The 16,959-nt window shown below is 38.8% G+C and overlaps 10 non-coding genes across 10 annotated transcripts; all 10 read left to right on the top strand.

Annotated features, from left to right (window-relative positions):
- The first annotated feature begins 789 nt into the window (after window positions 1-789).
- Window positions 790-879, top strand: TRNAY-GUA (transfer RNA tyrosine (anticodon GUA)). Its single transcript is given in 2 exon segments — window positions 790-826; window positions 844-879. It is a non-coding gene; the product is annotated as a tRNA-Tyr (tRNA).
- A 605-nt stretch (window positions 880-1,484) lies between these two features.
- TRNAE-UUC (transfer RNA glutamic acid (anticodon UUC)) lies at window positions 1,485-1,556 on the top strand. The gene has a single exon. It is a non-coding gene; the product is annotated as a tRNA-Glu (tRNA).
- Window positions 1,557-2,547: 991 nt separating this feature from the next.
- On the top strand, window positions 2,548-2,637 carry TRNAY-GUA (transfer RNA tyrosine (anticodon GUA)). The gene is given in 2 exon segments: window positions 2,548-2,584; window positions 2,602-2,637. It is a non-coding gene; the product is annotated as a tRNA-Tyr (tRNA).
- Window positions 2,638-4,304: 1,667 nt separating this feature from the next.
- Window positions 4,305-4,394, top strand: TRNAY-GUA (transfer RNA tyrosine (anticodon GUA)). Its single transcript is given in 2 exon segments — window positions 4,305-4,341; window positions 4,359-4,394. It is a non-coding gene; the product is annotated as a tRNA-Tyr (tRNA).
- Window positions 4,395-6,061: 1,667 nt separating this feature from the next.
- Window positions 6,062-6,151, top strand: TRNAY-GUA (transfer RNA tyrosine (anticodon GUA)). Its single transcript is given in 2 exon segments — window positions 6,062-6,098; window positions 6,116-6,151. It is a non-coding gene; the product is annotated as a tRNA-Tyr (tRNA).
- A 605-nt stretch (window positions 6,152-6,756) lies between these two features.
- Window positions 6,757-6,828, top strand: TRNAE-UUC (transfer RNA glutamic acid (anticodon UUC)). Its single transcript has one exon. It is a non-coding gene; the product is annotated as a tRNA-Glu (tRNA).
- Window positions 6,829-7,821: 993 nt separating this feature from the next.
- TRNAY-GUA (transfer RNA tyrosine (anticodon GUA)) lies at window positions 7,822-7,911 on the top strand. Its single transcript is given in 2 exon segments — window positions 7,822-7,858; window positions 7,876-7,911. It is a non-coding gene; the product is annotated as a tRNA-Tyr (tRNA).
- Window positions 7,912-11,339: 3,428 nt separating this feature from the next.
- On the top strand, window positions 11,340-11,429 carry TRNAY-GUA (transfer RNA tyrosine (anticodon GUA)). Its single transcript is given in 2 exon segments — window positions 11,340-11,376; window positions 11,394-11,429. It is a non-coding gene; the product is annotated as a tRNA-Tyr (tRNA).
- Window positions 11,430-12,034: 605 nt separating this feature from the next.
- On the top strand, window positions 12,035-12,106 carry TRNAE-UUC (transfer RNA glutamic acid (anticodon UUC)). The gene has a single exon. It is a non-coding gene; the product is annotated as a tRNA-Glu (tRNA).
- Window positions 12,107-13,792: 1,686 nt separating this feature from the next.
- Window positions 13,793-13,864, top strand: TRNAE-UUC (transfer RNA glutamic acid (anticodon UUC)). The gene has a single exon. It is a non-coding gene; the product is annotated as a tRNA-Glu (tRNA).
- Window positions 13,865-16,959: the final 3,095 nt, after the last annotated feature.

Below are 16,959 nucleotides of genomic sequence, written 5' to 3'. Positions count from 1 at the left end.
AATTTCGAGTGGGACAACCCTATTTTATATGTAACACATCCTTCATGTGAAAAAAAAGAACTCTTGAACTTGTGGATCAATGGGTTTCCAGGGAGAGTTCACAACTTTTTAATGGTGCAGTAGGGATGTTCTGAATGAAACTAGACTACGCCAATGCTTACAAACCAATAATGTCTGCTTCTGTGCCCAGAATTTCTCCGCTTTCCTTAATCAGCATACAAAGGACAGGTTTAAGAGACCACGGATGGGAACTGAAATACAATATTACTTCTGAAATCCCATGGATCTGAACCCATAGAAGATGCATTGTAAAAACAGAGAGTACTGTGAGAAATAGTGGTGGCAGCGTGGACCATTGACTAGAAATCCATTTTTGTCTCACTGGGCAAAAGTTTGACAATTTGTCTCCACAATTTCTGGAATTTTCATCAATTAAAAAAGTCAAGCTAAATTGGAGAACGCAGAAGAGGTTGAAAATTTTCCAGCATTTTTAATCTTGACGTTAAGGCGTCTGCAGTTGGAAAATCTAAGGAAGCTGTTTTCCCAACTATTTCTGAAGCTAATTAATTCAAAATGAACAAATAAAAATCAAACTTTTAATGATGTATTACCAATTATTAAATATGACAATTTTTACAACTTTTGATGAGCAAGTAGACCAGAAATAAAAATGTGGATCTCTTTATCTAGACAAGCAATTTTTCTGTTTTATGGATATTTCAATTCTGTTTGTGTTTTCACTCAGTCAGATGTAGTGCACATGACATCAGAAATCCTCTAAAGCACAATCCTTCGATAGCTCAGCTGGTAGAGCGGAGGACTGTAGAGGAAATTGGTACAGAAATCCTTAGGTCGTTGGTTCAATTCCGGCTCGAAGGAAAGTTTTTCATATCAGTTTAGAGGGCAATTTCTGACATATTAAATACCCAGAAATATGCATGACTCATGCTGTTTATCTTTAATAGTCAGAGAAACTGTAACTTGTTTTCATTTCTGCTGCCTGTTAATCTTCCTGCATGCTGCTGAGCCTCTAGTAGGGCAATTATGATTTCTGTGCTCTGTTGAAGTACAGTGCAGAGGCAGGTGATAGAGACACGAGTTCTGTTACTGGGGATACTTTCCATAGCTCTTTGCAACTCATTAAAATGGAAATGAGAACCTTTTCCACTTCTTGGAAAGTGGCCTACAGACATCACACATGGATTTATTGCATTGTTACCTATCCTGCTGGATTGGCATTTACAAATCTGCAAGTGGTCAGGGACGTGCCGTGATGATGCAAATCACATCATCAAACATTGCCCACCTCACTGATCACTGAGTGGTCTGGAGCGTGATGATGAAATTAGTGTCATCTTAGGCCATGCCAAACCCACTCCATGTCACCACCTGGTTAAATATGAAATACACAGAGAGTTAAGATACATTACAGCAAAGCATGATATATTTGTTCTGCTGCTATGCTGAAACACTCAACAGAAAAGTCCCATATGGTCTAGCAGTTAGGATTCCTGGTTTTCACCCAGGTGGCCCGGGTTCGACTCCCGGTATGGGAAGTTGAAGCTTTTTTGAATGGCAGCAACAGTACCACTTGTTTAATGCTCTGTTGATCTCAGCAACAAAATCCAGGAGAAACTGTGCTTTGGTTATGGAAATGGGATGTGGTCAAATCCACAGTATTTATATACCTCCCAACATTTCTGTATCCAAAATTAGGACAGAACTGGTCTGACCCCATATTTCAACATCCATCTTCCAAATTTCGAGTGGGACAACCGTATTTTATATGTAACACATCCTTCATGTGAAAAAAAAGAACTCTTGAACTTGTGTATCAATGGGTTTCCAGGGAGAGTTCACAACTTTTTAATGGTGCAGTAGGGATGTTCTGAATGAAACTAGACTACGCCAATGCTTACAAACCAATAATGTTTGCTTCTGTGCCCAGAATTTCTCCGCTTTCCTTAATCAGCATACAAAGGACAAGTTTAAGAGACCACGGATGGGAACTGAAATACAATATTACTTCTGAAATCCCATGGATCTGAACCCATAGAAGATGCATTGTAAAAACAGAGAGTACTGTGAGAAATAGTGGTGGCAGCGTGGACCATTGACTAGAAATCCATTTTTGTCTCACTGGGCAAAAGTTTGACAATTTGTCACCACAATTTCTGGAATTTTCATCAATTAAAAAAGTCAAGCTAAATTGGAGAACGCAGAAGAGGTTGAAAATTTTCCAGCATTTTTAATCTTGACGTAAAGGCGTCTGCAGTTGGAAAATCTAAGGAAGCTGTTTTCCCAACTATTTCTGAAGCTAATTAATTCAAAATGAACAAATAAAAATCAAACTTTTAATGATGTATTACCAATTATTAAATATGACAATTTTTACAACTTTTGATGAGCAAGTAGACCAGAAATAAAAATGTGGATCTCTTTATCTAGACAAGCAATTTTTCTGTTTTATGGATATTTCAATTCTGTTTGTGTTTTCACTCAGTCAGATGTAGTGCACATGACATCAGAAATCCTCTAAAGCACAATCCTTCGATAGCTCAGCTGGTAGAGCGGAGGACTGTAGAGGAAATTGGTACAGAAATCCTTAGGTCGCTGGTTCAACTCCGGCTCGAAGGAAAGTTTTTCATATCATTTTAGAGGGCAATTTCTGACATATTAAATACCCAGAAATATGCATGGCTCATGCTGTTTATCTTTAATAGTCAGAGAAACTGTAACTTGTTTTCATTTCTGCTGCCTGTTAATCATCCTGCATGCTGCTGAGCCTCTAGTAGGGCAATTATGGTTTCTGTGCTCTGTTGAAGTACAGTGCAGAGGCAGGTGATAGAGACACGAGTTCTGTTACTGGGGATACTTTCCATAGCTCTTTGCAACTCATTAAAATGGAAATGAGAACCTTTTCCACTTCTTGGAAAGTGGCCTCCAGACATCACACATGGATTTATTGCATTGTTACCTATACTGCTGGATTGGCATTTATAAATCTGCAAGTGGTCAGGGACGTGCCGTGATGATGCAAATCACATCATCAAACATTGCCCACCTCACTAATCACTGAGTGGTCTGGAGCGTGATGATGAAATTAGTGTCATCTTAGGCCATGCCAAACCCACTCCATGTCACCACCTGGTTAAATATGAAATACACAGAGAGTTAAGATACATTACAGCAAAGCATGATATATTTGTTCTGCTGCTATGCTGAAACACTCAACGGAAATGTCCTATATGGTCTAGCTTTAGGATTCCTGGTTTTCACCCAGGCGGCCTGGGTTCGACTCCCGGTATGGGAAGTTGAAGCTTTTTTGAATGGCAGCAACAGTACCACTTGTTTAATGCTCTGTTGATCTCAGCAACAAAATCCAGGAGAAACTGTGCTTTGGTTATGGAAATGGGATGTGGTGAAATCCACAAGATTTATATACCTCCCAACATTTCTGTATCCAAAATTAGGACAGAACTGGTTTGACCCCATATTTCAACATCCATCTTCCAAATTTCGAGTGGGACAACCCTATTTTATATGTAACACATCCTTCATGTGAAAAAAAAGAACTCTTGAACTTGTGGATCAATGGGTTTCCAGGGAGAGTTCACAACTTTTTAATGGTGCAGTAGGGATGTTCTGAATGAAACTAGACTACGCCAATGCTTACAAACCAATAATGTCTGCTTCTGTGCCCAGAATTTCTCCTCTTTCCTTAATCAGCATATAAAAGACAGGTTTAAGAGACTACGGATGTGAACTGAAATACAATATTACTTCTGAAATCCCATGGATCTGAACACATAGAAGATGCAATGTAAAAACAGAGAGTACTGTGAGAAATAGTGGTGGCAGCGTGGACCATTGACTAGAAATCCATTTTTGTCTCACTGGGCAAAAGTTTGACAATTTGTCACCACAATTTCTGGAATTTTCATCAATTAAAAAAGTCAAGCTAAATTGGAGAATGCAGAAGAGGTTGAAAATTTTCCAGCATTTTTAATCTTGACGTAAAGGCGTCTGCAGTTGGAAAGTCTAAGGAAGCTGTTTTCCCAACTATTTCTGAAGCTAATTAATTCAAAATGAACAAATAAAAATCAAACTTTTAATGATGTATTACCAATTATTAAACATGACAATTTTTACAACTTTTGATGAGCAAGTAGACCAGAAATAAAAATGTGGATCTCTTTATCTAGACAAGCAATTTTTCTGTTTTATGGATAATTCAATTCTGTTTGTGTTTTCACTCAGTCAGATGTAGTGCACATGACATCAGAAGTCCTCTAAAGCACAATCCTTCGATAGCTCAGCTGGTAGAGCGGAGGACTGTAGAGGAAATTGGTACAGAAATCCTTAGGTCGCTGGTTCAACTCCGGCTCGAAGGAAAGTTTTTCATATCATTTTAGAGGGCAATTTCTGACATATTAAATAGCCAGAAATATGCATGACTCATGCTGTTTATCTTTAATAGTCAGAGAAACTGTAACTTGTTTTCATTTCTGCTGCCTGTTAATCATCCTGCATGCTGCTGAGCCTCTAGTAGGGCAATTATGGTTTCTGTGCTCTGTTGAAGTACAGTGCAGAGGCAGGTGATAGAGACACGAGTTCTGTTACTGGGGATACTTTCCATAGCTCTTTGCAACTCATTAAAATGGAAATGAGAACCTTTTCCACTTCTTGGAAAGTGGCCTACAGACATCACACATGGATTTATTGCATTGTTACCTATCATGCTGGATTGGCATTTACAAATCTGCAAGTGGTCAGGGACGTGCCGTGATGATGCAAATCACATCATCAAACATTGCCCACCTCACTGATCACTGAGTGGTCTGGAGCGTGATGATGAAATTAGTGTCATCTTAGGCCATGCCAAACCCACTCCATGTCACCACCTGGTTAAATATGAAATACACAGAGAGTTAAGATACATTACAGCAAAGCATGATATATTTGTTCTGCTGCTATGCTGAAACACTCAACGGAAATGTCCTATATGGTCTAGCTTTAGGATTCCTGGTTTTCACCCAGGCGGCCTGGGTTCGACTCCCGGTATGGGAAGTTGAAGCTTTTTTGAATGGCAGCAACAGTACCACTTGTTTAATGCTCTGTTGATCTCAGCAACAAAATCCAGGAGAAACTGTGCTTTGGTTATGGAAATGGGATGTGGTGAAATCCACAAGATTTATATACCTCCCAACATTTCTGTATCCAAAATTAGGACAGAACTGGTCTGACCCCATATTTCAACATCCATCTTCCAAATTTCGAGTGGGACAACCCTATTTTATATGTAACACATCCTTCATGTGAAAAAAAAGAACTCTTGAACTTGTGGATCAATGGGTTTCCAGGGAGAGTTCACAACTTTTTAATGGTGCAGTAGGGATGTTCTGAATGAAACTAGACTACGCCAATGCTTACAAACCAATAATGTCTGCTTCTGTGCCCAGAATTTCTCCTCTTTCCTTAATCAGCATATAAAAGACAGGTTTAAGAGACTACGGATGTGAACTGAAATACAATATTACTTCTGAAATCCCATGGATCTGAACACATAGAAGATGCAATGTAAAAACAGAGAGTACTGTGAGAAATAGTGGTGGCAGCGTGGACCATTGACTAGAAATCCATTTTTGTCTCACTGGGCAAAAGTTTGACAATTTGTCACCACAATTTCTGGAATTTTCATCAATTAAAAAAGTCAAGCTAAATTGGAGAATGCAGAAGAGGTTGAAAATTTTCCAGCATTTTTAATCTTGACGTAAAGGCGTCTGCAGTTGGAAAGTCTAAGGAAGCTGTTTTCCCAACTATTTCTGAAGCTAATTAATTCAAAATGAACAAATAAAAATCAAACTTTTAATGATGTATTACCAATTATTAAACATGACAATTTTTACAACTTTTGATGAGCAAGTAGACCAGAAATAAAAATGTGGATCTCTTTATCTAGACAAGCAATTTTTCTGTTTTATGGATAATTCAATTCTGTTTGTGTTTTCACTCAGTCAGATGTAGTGCACATGACATCAGAAGTCCTCTAAAGCACAATCCTTCGATAGCTCAGCTGGTAGAGCGGAGGACTGTAGAGGAAATTGGTACAGAAATCCTTAGGTCGCTGGTTCAATTCCGGCTCGAAGGAAAGTTTTTCATATCATTTTAGAGGGCAATTTCTGACATATTAAATAGCCAGAAATATGCATGACTCATGCTGTTTATCTTTAATAGTCAGAGAAACTGTAACTTGTTTTCATTTCTGCTGCCTGTTAATCATCCTGCATGCTGCTGAGCCTCTAGTAGGGCAATTATGGTTTCTGTGCTCTGTTGAAGTACAGTGCAGAGGCAGGTGATAGAGACACGAGTTCTGTTACTGGGGATACTTTCCATAGCTCTTTGCAACTCATTAAAATGGAAATGAGAACCTTTTCCACTTCTTGGAAAGTGGCCTACAGACATCACACATGGATTTATTGCATTGTTACCTATCCTGCTGGATTGGCATTTACAAATCTGCAAGTGGTCAGGGACGTGCCGTGATGATGCAAATCACATCATCAAACATTGCCCACCTCACTGATCACTGAGTGGTCTGGAGCGTGATGATGAAATTAGTGTCATCTTAGGCCATGCCAAACCCACTCAATGTCACCACCTGGTTAAATATGAAATACACAGAGAGTTAAGATACATTACAGCAAAGCATGATATATTTGTTCTGCTGCTATGCTGAAACACTCAACGGAAAAGTCCCATATGGTCTAGCAGTTAGGATTCCTGGTTTTCACCCAGGTGGCCTGGGTTCGACTCCCGGTATGGGAAGTTGAAGCTTTTTTGAATGGCAGCAACAGTACCACTTGTTTAATGCTCTGTTGATCTCAGCAACAAAATCCAGGAGAAACTGTGCTTTGGTTATGGAAATGGGATGTGGTCAAATCCACAGTATTTATATACCTCCCAACATTTCTGTATCCAAAATTAGGACAGAACTGGTCTGACCCCATATTTCAACATCCATCTTCCAAATTTCGAGTGGGACAACCCTATTTTATATGTAACACATCCTTCATGTGAAAAAAAAAAAAACTCTTGAACTTGTGGATCAATGGGTTTCCAGGGAAGGTTCACAACTTTTTAATGGTGCAGTAGGGATGTTCTGAATGAAACTAGACTACGCCAATGCTTACAAACCAATAATGTCTGCTTCTGTGCCCAGAATTTCTCCGCTTTCCTTAATCAGCATACAAAGGACAGGTTTAAGAGACCACGGATGGGAACTGAAATACAATATTACTTCTGAAATCCCATGGATCTGAACCCATAGAAGATGCATTGTAAAAACAGAGAGTACTGTGAGAAATAGTGGTGGCAGCGTGGACCATTGACTAGAAATCCATGTTTGTCTCACTGGGCAAAAGTTTGACAATTTGTCACCACAATTTCTGGAATTTTCATCAATTAAAAAAGTCAAGCTAAATTGGAGAACACAGAAGAGGTTGAAAATTTTCCAGCATTTTTAATCTTGACGTAAAGGCGTCTGCAGTTGGAAAATCTAAGGAAGCTGTTTTCCCAACTATTTCTGAAGCTAATTAATTCAAAATGAACAAATAAAAATCAAACTTTTAATGATGTATTACCAATTATTAAATATGACAATTTTTACAACTTTTGATGAGCAAGTAGACCAGAAATAAAAATGTGGATCTCTTTATCTAGACAAGCAATTTTTCTGTTTTATGGATATTTCAATTCTGTTTGTGTTTTCACTCAGTCAGATGTAGTGCACATGACATCAGAAATCCTCTAAAGCACAATCCTTCGATAGCTCAGCTGGTAGAGCGGAGGACTGTAGAGGAAATTGGTACAGAAATCCTTAGGTCGCTGGTTCAATTCCGGCTCGAAGGAAAGTTTTTCATATCAGTTTAGAGGGCAATTTCTGACATATTAAATACCCAGAAATATGCATGACTCATGCTGTTTATCTTTAATAGTCAGAGAAACTGTAACTTGTTTTCATTTCTGCTGCCTGTTAATCTTCCTGCATGCTGCTGAGCCTCTAGTAGGGCAATTATGGTTTCTGTGCTCTGTTGAAGTACAGTGCAGAGGCAGGTGATAGAGACACGAGTTCTGTTACTGGGGATCCTTTCCATAGCTCTTTGCAACTCATTAAAATGGAAATGAGAACCTTTCCCACTTCTTGGAAAGTGGCCTACAGACATCACACATGGATTTATTGCATTGTTACCTATCCTGCTGGATTGGCATTTACAAATCTGCAAGTGGTCAGGGATGTGCCGTGATGATGCAAATCACATCATCAAACATTGCCCACCTCACTGATCACTGAGTGGTCTGGAGCGTGATGATGAAATTAGTGTCATCTTAGGCCATGCCAAACCCACTCCATGTCACCACCTGGTTAAATATGAAATACACAGAGAGTTAAGATACATTACAGCAAAGCATGATATATTTGTTCTGCTGCTATGCTGAAACACTCAACAGAAAAGTCCCATATGGTCTAGCAGTTAGGATTCCTGGTTTTCACCCAGGTGGCCCAGGTTCGACTCCCGGTATGGGAAGTTGAAGCTTTTTTGAATGGCAGCAACAGTACCACTTGTTTAATGCTCTGTTGATCTCAGCAACAAAATCCAGGAGAAACTGTGCTTTGGTTATGGAAATGGGATGTGGTGAAATCCACAGTATTTATATACCTCCCAACATTTCTGTATCCAAAATTAGGACAGAACTGGTCTGACCCCATATTTCAACATCCATCTTCCAAATTTCGAGTGGGACAACCGTATTTTATATGTAACACATCCTTCATGTGAAAAAAAAGAACTCTTGAACTTGTATATCAATGGGTTTCCAGGGAGAGTTCACAACTTTTTAATGGTGCAGTAGGGATGTTCTGAATGAAACTAGACTACGCCAATGCTTACAAACCAATAATGTCTGCTTCTGTGCCCAGAATTTCTCCGCTTTCCTTAATCAGCATACAAAGGACAGGTTTAAGAGACCACGGATGGGAACTGAAATACAATATTACTTCTGAAATCCCATGGATCTGAACCCATAGAAGATGCATTGTAAAAACAGAGAGTACTGTGAGAAATAGTGGTGGCAGCGTGGACCATTGACTAGAAATCCATTTTTGTCTCACTGGGCAAAAGTTTGACAATTTGTCACCACAATTTCTGGAATTTTCATCAATTAAAAAAGTCAAGCTAAATTGGAGAACGCAGAAGAGGTTGAAAATTTTCCAGCATTTTTAATCTTGACGTAAAGGCGTCTGCAGTTGGAAAATCTAAGGAAGCTGTTTTCCCAACTATTTCTGAAGCTAATTAATTCAAAATGAACAAATAAAAAATCAAACTTTTAATGATGTATTACCAATTATTAAATATGACAATTTTTACAACTTTTGATGAGCAAGTAGACCAGAAATAAAAATGTGGATCTCTTTATCTAGACAAGCAATTTTTCTGTTTTATAGATAATTCAATTTTGTTTGTGTTTTCACTCAGTCAGATGTAGTGCACATGACATCAGAATTCCTCTAAAGCACAATCCTTCGATAGCTCAGCTGGTAGAGCGGAAGACTGTAGAGGAAATTGGTACAGAAATCCTTAGGTCGCTGGTTCAACTCCGGCTCGAAGGAAAGTTTTTCATATCATTTTAGAGGGCAATTTCTGACATATTAAATACCCAGAAATATCCATGGCTCATGCTGTTTATCTTTAATAGTCAGAGAAACTGTAACTTGTTTTCATTTCTGCTGCCTGTTAATCATCCTGCATGCTGCTGAGCCTCTAGTAGGGCAATTATGGTTTCTGTGCTCTGTTGAAGTACAGTGCAGAGGCAGGTGATAGAGACAAGAGTTCTGTTACTGGGGATACTTTCCATAGCTCTTTGCAACTCATTAAAATGGAAATGAGAACCTTTTCCACTTCTTGGAAAGTGGCCTCCAGACATCACACATGGATTTATTGCATTGTTACCTATCCTGCTGGATTGGCATTTACAAATCTGCAAGTGGTCAGGGACGTGCCGTGATGATGCAAATCACATCATCAAACATTGCCCACCTCACTAATCACTGAGTGGTCTGGAGCGTGATGATGAAATTAGTGTCATCTTAGGCCATGCCAAACCCACTCCATGTCACCACCTGGTTAAATATGAAATACACAGAGAGTTAAGATACATTACAGCAAAGCATGATATATTTGTTCTGCTGCTATGCTGAAACACTCAACGGAAATGTCCCATATGGTCTAGCTTTAGGATTCCTGGTTTTCACCCAGGCGGCCCAGGTTCGACTCCCGGTATGGGAAGTTGAAGCTTTTTTGAATGGCAGCAACAGTACCACTTGTTTAATGCTCTGTTGATCTCAGCAACAAAATCCAGGAGAAACTGTGCTTTGGTTATGGAAATGGGATGTGGTCAAATCCACAGTATTTATATACCTCCCAACATTTCTGTATCCAAAATTAGGACAGAACTGGTCTGACCCCATATTTCAACATCCATCTTCCAAATTTCGAGTGGGACAACCCTATTTTATATGTAACACATCCTTCATGTGAAAAAAAAAAAAACTCTTGAACTTGTGGATCAATGGGTTTCCAGGGAAGGTTCACAACTTTTTAATGGTGCAGTAGGGATGTTCTGAATGAAACTAGACTACGCCAATGCTTACAAACCAATAATGTCTGCTTCTGTGCCCAGAATTTCTCCGCTTTCCTTAATCAGCATACAAAGGACAGGTTTAAGAGACCACGGATGGGAACTGAAATACAATATTACTTCTGAAATCCCATGGATCTGAACCCATAGAAGATGCATTGTAAAAACAGAGAGTACTGTGAGAAATAGTGGTGGCAGCGTGGACCATTGACTAGAAATCCATTTTTGTCTCACTGGGCAAAAGTTTGACAATTTGTCACCACAATTTCTGGAATTTTCATCAATTAAAAAAGTCAAGCTAAATTGGAGAACGCAGAAGAGGTTGAAAATTTTCCAGCATTTTTAATCTTGACGTAAAGGCGTCTGCAGTTGGAAAATCTAAGGAAGCTGTTTTCCCAACTATTTCTGAAGCTAATTAATTCAAAATGAACAAATAAAAATCAAACTTTTAATGATGTATTACCAATTATTAAATATGACAATTTTTACAACTTTTGATGAGCAAGTAGACCAGAAATAAAAATGTGGATCTCTTTATCTAGACAAGCAATTTTTCTGTTTTATGGATATTTCAATTCTGTTTGTGTTTTCACTCAGTCAGATGTAGTGCACATGACATCAGAAATCCTCTAAAGCACAATCCTTCGATAGCTCAGCTGGTAGAGCGGAGGACTGTAGAGAAAATTGGTACAGAAATCCTTAGGTCGCTGGTTCAACTCCGGCTCGAAGGAAAGTTTTTCATATCATTTTAGAGGGCAATTTCTGACATATTAAATAGCCAGAAATATGCATGACTCATGCTGTTTATCTTTAATAGTCAGAGAAACTGTAACTTGTTTTCATTTCTGCTGCCTGTTAATCATCCTGCATGCTGCTGAGCCTCTAGTAGGGCAATTATGGTTTCTGTGCTCTGTTGAAGTACAGTGCAGAGGCAGGTGATAGAGACACGAGTTCTGTTACTGGGGATACTTTCCATAGCTCTTTGCAACTCATTAAAATGGAAATGAGAACCTTTTCCACTTCTTGGAAAGTGGCCTACAGACATCACACATGGATTTATTGCATTGTTACCTATCCTGCTGGATTGGCATTTACAAATCTGCAAGTGGTCAGGGACGTGCCGTGATGATGCAAATCACATCATCAAACATTGCCCACCTCACTGATCACTGAGTGGTCTGGAGCGGGATGATGAAATTAGTGTCATCTTAGGCCATGCCAAACCCACTCCATGTCACCACCTGGTTAAATATGAAATACACAGAGAGTTAAGATACATTACAGCAAAGCATGATATATTTGTTCTGCTGCTATGCTGAAACACTCAACGGAAAAGTCCCATATGGTCTAGCAGTTAGGATTCCTGGTTTTCACCCAGGTGGCCCGGGTTCGACTCCCGGTATGGGAAGTTGAAGCTTTTTTGAATGGCAGCAACAGTACCACTTGTTTAATGCTCTGTTGATCTCAGCAACAAAATCCAGGAAAAACTGTGCTTTGGTTATGGAAATGGGATGTGGTCAAATCCACAAGATTTATATACCTCCCAACATTTCTGTATCCAAAATTAGGACAGAACTGGTCTGACCCCATATTTCAACATCCATCTTCCAAATTTCGAGTGGGACAACCCTATTTTATATGTAACACATCCTTCATGTGAAAAAAAAGAACTCTTGAACTTGTGGATCAATGGGTTTCCAGGGAGAGTTCACAACTTTTTAATGGTGCAGTAGGGATGTTCTGAATGAAACTAGACTACGCAAATGCTTAGAAACCAATAATGTCTGCTTCTGTGTCCAGAATTTCTCCGCTTTCCTTAATCAGCATACAAAGGACAGGTGTAAGAGACCACGGATGGGAACTGAAATACAATATTACTTCTGAAATCCCATGGATCTGAACCCATAGAAGATGCATTGTAAAAACAGAGAGTACTGTGAGAAATAGTGGTGGCAGCATGGACCATTGACTAGAAATCCATTTTTGTCTCACTGGGCAAAAGTTTGACAATTTGTCACCACAATTTCTGGAATTTTTATCAATTAAAAAAGTCAAGCTAAATTGGAGAACGCAGAAGAGGTTGAAAATTTTCCAGCATTTTTAATCTTGACGTAAAGGCGTCTGCAGTTGGAAAATCTAAGGAAGCTGTTTTCCCAACTATTTCTGAAGCTAATTAATTCAAAATGAACAAATAAAAATCAAACTTTTAATGATGTATTACCAAATATTAAATATGACAATTTTTACAACTTTTCATGAGCAAGTAGACCAGAAATAAAAATGTGGATCTCTTTATCTAGACAAGCAATTTTTCTGTTTTATGGATAATTCAATTCTGTTTGTGTTTTCACTCAGTCAGATGTAGTGCACATGACATCAGAAATCCTCTAAAGCACAATCCTTCGATAGCTCAGCTGGTAGAGTGGAGGACTGTAGAGTAAATTGGTACAGAAATCCTTAGTGTGCTGGTTCAACTCCTGCTCGAAGGAAAGTTTTTCATATCATTTTAGAGGGCAATTTCTGACATATTAAATACCCAGAAATATGCATGACTCATGCTGTTTATCTTTAATAGTCAGAGAAACTGTAACTTGTTTTCATTTCTGCTGCCTGTTAATCATCCTGCATGCTGCTGAGCCTCTAGTAGGGCAATTATGGTTTCTGTGCTCTGTTGAAGTATAGTGCAGAGGCAGGTGATAGAGACACGAGTTCTGTTACTGGGAATACTTTCCATAGCTCTTTGCAACTTATTAAAATGGAAATGAGAACCTTTTCCACTTCTTGGAAAGTGGCCTACAGACATCACACATGGATTTATTGCATTGTTACCTATCCTGCTGGATTGGCATTTACAAATCTGCAAGTGGTCAGGGACGTGCCGTGATGATGCAAATCACATCATCAAACATTGCCCACCTCACTGATCACTGAGTGGTCTGGAGCGTGATGATGAAATTAGTGTCATCTTAGGCCATGCCAAACCCACTCCATGTCACCACCTGGTTAAATATGAAATACACAGAAAGTTAAGATACATTACAGCAAAGCATGATATATTTGTTCTGCTGCTATGCTGAAACACTCAATGAAAAAGTCCCATATGGTCTAGCGGTTAGGATTCCTGGTTTTCACCCAGGCGGCCCGGGTTCGACTCCCGGTATGGGAAGTTAAAGCTTTTTTGAATGGCAGCAACAGTACCACTTGTTTAATGCTCTGTTGATCTCAGCAACAAAATCCAGGAAAAACTGTGCTTTGGTTATGGAAATGGGATGTGCTCAAATCCACAAGATTTATATACCTCCCAACATTTCTGTATCCAAAATTAGGACAGAACTGGTCTGACCCCATATTTCAACATCCATCTTCCAAATTTCGAGTGGGACAACCCTATTTTATATGTAACACATCCTTCATGTGAAAAAAAAGAACTCTTGAACTTGTGGATCAATGGGTTTCCAGGGAGAGTTCACAACTTTTTAATGGTGCAGTAGGGATGTTCTGAATGAAACTAGACTACGCAAATGCTTAGAAACCAATATTTTCTGCTTCTGTGTCCAGAATTTCTCCGCTTTCCTTAATCAGCATACAAAGGACAGGTTTAAGAGACCACGGATGGGAACTGAAATACAATATTACTTCTGAAATCCCATGGATCTGAACCCATAGAAGATGCATTGTAAAAACAGAGAGTACTGTGAGAAATAGTGGTGGCAGTGTGGACCATTGACTAGAAATCCATTTTTGTCTCACTGGGCAAAAGTTTGACAATTTGTCACCACAATTTCTGGAATTTTCATCAATTAAAAAAGTCAAGCTAAATTGGAGAACGCAGAAGAGGTTGAAAATTTTCCAGCATTTTTAATCTTGACGTAAAGGCGTATGCAGTTGGAAAATCTAAGGAATCTGTTTTCCCAACTATTTCTGAAGCTAATTAATTCAAAATGAACAAATAAAAATCAAACTTTTAATGATGTATTACCAATTATTAAATATGACAATTTTTACAACTTTTCATGAGCAAGTAGACCAGAAATAAAAATGTGGATCTCTTTATCTAGACAAGCAATTTTTCTGTTTTATGGATATTTCAAATCTGTTTGTGTTTTCTCTCAGTCAGATGTAGTGCACATGACATCAGAAATCCTCTAAAGCACAATCCTTCGATAGCTCAGCTGGTAGAGCGGAGGACTGTAGAGGAAATTGGTACAGAAATCCTTAGGTCACTGGTTCAACTCTGGCTCGAAGGAAAGTTTTTCATATCATTTTAGAGGGCAATTTCTGACATATTAAATACCCAGAAATATGCATGACTCATGCTGTTTATCTTTAATAGTCAGAGAAACTGTAACTTGTTTTCATTTCTGCTGCCTGTTAATCATCCTGCATGCTGCTGAGCCTCTAGTAGGGCAATTATGGTTTCTGTGCTCTGTTGAAGTACAGTGCAGAGGCAGGTGATAGAGACACGAGTTCTGTTACTGGGGATACTTTCCATAGCTCTTTGCAACTCATTAAAATGGAAATGAGAACCTTTTCCACTTCTTGGAAAGTGGCCTACAGACATCACACATGGATTTATTGCATTGTTACCTATCCTGCTGGATTGGCATTTACAAATCTGCAAGTGGTCAGGGACGTGCCGTGATGATGCAAATCACATCATCAAACATTGCCCACCTCACTGATCACTGAGTGGTCTGGAGCGTGATGATGAAATTAGTGTCATCTTAGGCCATGCCAAACCCACTCCATGTCACCACCTGGTTAAATATGAAATACACAGAGAGTTAAGATACATTACAGCAAAGCATGGTCAAATCCACAGGATTTATATACCTCCTAACATTTCTGTATCCAAAATTAGGACAGAACTGGTCTGACCCCATATTTCAACATCCATCTTCCAAATTTCGAGTGGGACAACCCTATTTTATATGTAACACATCCTTCATGTGAAAAAAAAGAACTCTTGAACTTGTGGATCAATGGGTTTCCAGGGAGAGTTCACAACTTTTTAATGGTGCAGTAGGGATGTTCTGAATGAAACTAGACTACGCAAATGCTTATAAACCAATAATGTCTGCTTCTGTGCCCAGAATTTCTCCGCTTTCCTTAATCAGCATACAAAGGATAGGTTTAAGAGACCATGGATGGGAACTGAAATACAATATTACTTCTGAAATCCCATGGATCTGAACCCATAGAAGATGCATTGTAAAAACAGAGAGTACTGTGAGAAATAGTGGTGGCAGTGTGGACCATTGACTAGAAATCCATTTTTGTCTCACTGGGCAAAAGTTTGACAATTTGTCACCACAATTTCTGGAATTTTCATCAATTAAAAAAGTCAAGCTAAATTGGAGAACGCAGAAGAGGGTGAAAATTTTCCAGCATTTTTAATCTTGACGTAAAGGCGTCTACAGTTGGAAAATCTAAGGAAGCTGTTTTCCCAACTATTTCTGAAGCTAATTAATTCAAAATGAACAAATAAAAATCAAACTTTTAATGATGTATTACCAATTATTAAATATGACAATTTTTACAACTTTTGATGAGCAAGTAGACCAGAAATAAAAATGTGGATCTCTTTATCTAGACAAGCAATTTTTCTGTTTTATGGATATTTCAATTCTGTTTGTGTTTTCTCTCAGTCAGATGTAGTGCACATGACATCAGAAATCCTCTAAAGCACAATCCTTCGATAGCTCAGCTGGTAGAGCGGAGGACTGTAGAGGAAATTGGTACAGAAATCCTTAGGTCACTGGTTCAACTCTGGCTCGAAGGAAAGTTTTTCATATCATTTTAGAGGGCAATTTCTGACATATTAAATACCCAGAAATATGCATGACTCATGCTGTTTATCTTTAATAGTCAGAGAAACTGTAACTTGTTTTCATTTCTGCTGCCTGTTAATCATCCTGCATGCTGCTGAGCCTCTAGTAGGGCAATTATGGTTTCTGTGCTCTGTTGAAGTACAGTGCAGAGGCAGGTGATAGAGACACGAGTTCTGTTACTGGGGATACTTTCCATAGCTCTTTGCAACTCATTAAAATGGAAATGAGAACCTTTTCCACTTCTTGGAAAGTGGCCTACAGACATCACACATGGATTTATTGCATTGTTACCTATCCTGCTGGATTGGCATTTACAAATCTGCAAGTGGTCAGGGACGTGCCGTGATGATGCAAATCATATCATCAAACATTGCCCACCTCACTGATCACTGAGTGGTCTGGAGCGTGATGATGAAATTAGTGTCATCTT

Source organism: Mixophyes fleayi, chromosome 3 (genome assembly GCF_038048845.1).
Source record: "Mixophyes fleayi isolate aMixFle1 chromosome 3, aMixFle1.hap1, whole genome shotgun sequence".
Lineage (NCBI taxonomy): Eukaryota > Metazoa > Chordata > Amphibia > Anura > Limnodynastidae > Mixophyes > Mixophyes fleayi.
The sequence above is the reverse complement of the archived record's forward strand: the minus strand, read 5'-3'. Positions and strand labels throughout refer to the sequence as shown.